A 4,105-nucleotide genomic window follows, 5' to 3' on the forward strand; every position below is an offset into this window, starting at 1 on the left:
TCCTAGGCCCAGCTTTGGGCCCTGGCAAGGTCTGAGGAGGGAGCGCTGCGAGTGAGATAAACATTCTCTGTTCGGGAGCTGGTTGGTTGGAAGGGAAGACAAGAGGATGTGGGGACAACAGGTCAAAGTGTTTGTCCAGGCTGAGAGGAGAGAGACCGTCACGGCCCTGGAGCAATAAGATGATATGGACTTTTCCACCCAGAAGAGGCCTTGGCAGAAACCCAGGGAAGAAAAGTCCATTGAGTAGGGATAGAAAACAGTTTCTCAAGCTTGCCTTTGCTCCCTCTTTCTCTCCAGCCTTACTGAGCCTAATCAGGTCAAGCATCCAGCTCCTGCTGCCAGACACAGTGGCATTGTTTAAATATCCCTGGCCTCCCCCCAATACCCTGTCCCCACTGGGAACCGAGTTCCGACAAAGGAGGCCCTGAGGGACGGGCCTGAGAGGACAGAGGCCCAAGGCAGGGTCACTCCCTCTGTCACCCTCTTCTCCCTCCGACTTACTATTTTTCTGCCAGGGACCTGAGAGGGAAAACAAGCTGGCCTCTGGAAAACCTGATGGCTGTTTTTGTTTACATAAAGGTACTTTCCCAGCAAACTGCTCCCTGAAAGGTCAGCACTAATCCCAGGCAGCCTGGGACTAGGTAACAGGTTTGGGAGGTGGGAAGAAGAAAAGAAACTGTGGGCCACTTGGGGTCAGATGACTTCACTGTAGTGGGGAAATGGCAAGGCGGGCGACAGGGAGGGGAGCTTCCTGTAGATGAGGCTCTGGAAGATGTTCATTGCTACATAAAAATTAAAGAGGGCTTGTTTATCTGCCTTCCAGAACACCCAAGAGCATGGCAAAGAAGCTGGAGCCATGGGCAGGACACAACTGAGCTTGGCATCTGGGCCTGGATCTGCCACTGCCTCTGGCTTCACCTCTCTGGGCCTCAGGTTGCATGAAGGCATCAAAGTAGAAACAACTTTGAGATCCCTACTAACCCATATATTGTAAGCTTTCAGCAAACATTTACTTAACATACACCATGTGTCTGATATGGTACTAAACCCAAGCTCCCAGATAAGGTGAATGATTGCCCCAATTTTCCCAGGACTCTCCCAGTTTTAGCACCAAAACCCTGAACAGTTGGTCACACCAGCCCCAGACCTCAAGCAGCTCATGGTATGGAAACAATGACAGATGTGTAATAGCATGTGATGATTGGTCTAGTAGAGAGTTTACAAAGGCATGGGACTCGGTGGAGGCAGAGACTAGCTTTTGGCAGGAGAGCTGGTAAATTTCACCATAGTGACACTTGTGAGCAGTGGGGAACTATGGGTGGATTAAAAAAAAGTCATCTGTATTGAGGTATGAATTATATACAATACAGTGTACATACTTCAATGTACAGTTCAATGAATTTTGACAAATACATATATCCATGTAACTATAACATCAATCAGAAAATTTATACCACCCCAACAACTTCCCTAGTGCTCCTTTGTAGTCAATCCTATGCCAACTATCCCATCCCAGGTAACCACTTACCTGGTTTCTATAATTATAGATTCGTTTTATGTATTCTAGGACTTCATATAAATGAAATCATAAAGTCTGTGCTCTTTATTATCTAACTTGTTTGCTCAGCATGTTTTGAGAACCAAAGATGTTGCATATCAAAGTAGTTTTGTTTCTTTTTTTTACTCCAGGGTATAGCTATAATCACAATTTGTTTATCCATTTACCTGTTGACGAACATTTGAGTTGTTTCCAGTGTGTTTGTTTGTTTGCTTGCTATTATGGAAATGCTGTTACGAATATTATATCAAGTCTTTGTGTGGTTATATGTTTTCATTTCTCTTGGCTAAACACCTAGAAGTGGAGCTGCTGGGACATAGGTTAAGTCTATGTTCACGTGGAGAGGAAATTGCTTCACTTTTCTGAAGTGGTGGTACCATTTTACAGCCCATTCCATCCCTGTATGAGAGTTCCAGTTGTTCCGCATCCTCATCAAAACTTATTATTGTCAGTTTTTAAAATTTCGGCCATTCTCATAAAACCGTATTGTAGTTAAATTTGCATTTCCCTGATGATTATTGATGTTGAACACTTTTACTTACATGTCATTCATATATCTTCTTTTAAAAATGTCTTTGTAAGTCTTTTCCCCATTTTAAAATTGGGTTGTATGTCTTTTTAAAAATCAAATTGTTAGAGTTCATTATATATCCTGAGTGCACATCTTTTGTCTGACGTGTGTATTGCAATTGTTTTCTCTTAGTCTGTGGTTTGCCTTTTTATTTTCTTAAAGGTATATTTTCAAGAACAGAGAGTTTTAATTTTGATAAAATCCAATTTATCAAGATTTTTCTTTTATGGCTTGTGACTTTTGTATACTAAGAAATCTTTGCCTATCACAAGGTCATAAAAATTATCTGTTATTTTTTATCTGTTAAATTATGTTAATTATCTAATATATGAGTGAGTCACTCTCAACAGGCCATAAATAGACTTCTTACGTTTAGGTCTGTGTCCATATCAGATAAATATGTTCACAGAACTAAAGGAAAATATGCTCATAATGAGTGACAAAATGAGGCATCTCAACAAAGAAGTGGAAGCTATAAAAAAAGGACAAATGGAGATTTTTAAAACTGAAAATTGCCATAAACTGATATAAAGTATTCACTGGTTGTATTTAACCGGCACCTTGGCAATGGAAAAGAAAAAGTCAGTAAACCTAAAGACAAATCAAAAGAAATTATCCAAACTAGAGAAAAAATACAGCAGAAAAAATGGGCAGACCCTCAGAGCATATGGGAAAATATCAGATAGTCCGACAACATACATGAAATTGGAAAACTAGAAGAAAAAATGAGGATGAAAACAAGGAAACCACACCTATGCACTTACTAGTCAATCCTGCTCAAACCCAAAAATAAAATTGAAAAATGAAATTTAAAATAAAATAAGAAAAATTTGAAAACACTCAGAATAAAAGACACATTATATACAGAGGAGCAATGATATGAAATATCATTGATTTCTTATGAGACGCAGTAGACAAGACAATGACTGAAATCTTTGAAGTTCTAAAAGATGGAATTTTATATCCATTAAAATGTCCTTCAAAAATGAAAACAAAGATACTTTCAGAAAAACGAAAGCTCATAGAATTCAGAACCAGAATATCTACATTATAAGAATTGCTAAAGGATATTTTTCATGCTAACAGGAAATATCCGATAGATACTTAGATTTACAAGAAGGAATGAAGAGCAGCAGAAATGGTAAATGAGTAAATAAGTATTAAAATTTATGGGATTTTTATCTTCTCTGAATTTTTTTAAAAGACACCTGACTTTTTAAGAAAAATAATAAGGTTGTGGAGCATTTATAATGTATGTACCTATCATGTGTTAAGTTGATATTATAACAATAGCATGTTGGACATAGAAAAATCAATTGCTAATAAATAGGCACCAGTGTCTCTCTATGATCAGCTTCCATTCCTCCTCCATATTCCTGTTATCCTGGGTGGGTCAAATTCACAAATTAAATCATAAATAACTTGTACTTACCAGCTTTTTATTAATCAGAGCTATTTACTTATTCGCACACATTTCCTCATCTCCTGAGCTATTAATTTCCTCAACTATCAGCTCATTCCTTATTTCTTCTATACATGCTTTTTCTCTATTTTCTTGTATATTTAAAAAAAAATTCTTATCTGGTGGGTCATAGCAATGTGATTTATATATCTGTATAAATCAATATATATATAAATTAATTTGTATATAATATATCTACATGTGTATGTTATTACATATGACTTACATGTAATATATATACCTGATAAGGGGTATTTCTGCATATGTTAGTGTTTGTGGCATAGTTTCTGTAGAATGAAGTTGGCAAAATGGGATTGGAGAATCACTGGCTCTGAGTCAGAGCACTAAAATATACCCTTTACAAATTTTATTTAATCCCTATTACTGCTCTATGAATTAAGAGATCTTACACTTATTTTTCAGAAAGAAAACTGCAGCTCAATGAGGTGAAAGTAACTTGCCCAAGACACAGCTGGTAAAAAACAGAACAAGGATTCAAACCAACATCTCTGTG

At 37.5% G+C, this 4,105-nt stretch overlaps 1 long non-coding RNA gene across 1 annotated transcript; it reads left to right on the plus strand.

The window, feature by feature from the left end:
- Positions 1-13: 13 nt before the first annotated feature.
- LOC112474295 lies at positions 14-1,814 on the plus strand. The gene is made up of 2 exons (XR_003044326.1): positions 14-579; positions 824-1,814. It is a non-coding gene; the product is annotated as an uncharacterized LOC112474295 (long non-coding RNA).
- The last annotated feature ends 2,291 nt before the right edge of the window (positions 1,815-4,105 follow it).

The sequence above is a fragment of the Pteropus alecto genome, unplaced genomic scaffold (genome assembly GCF_000325575.1).
Source record: "Pteropus alecto unplaced genomic scaffold, ASM32557v1 scaffold50, whole genome shotgun sequence".
Taxonomy (NCBI): domain Eukaryota; kingdom Metazoa; phylum Chordata; class Mammalia; order Chiroptera; family Pteropodidae; genus Pteropus; species Pteropus alecto.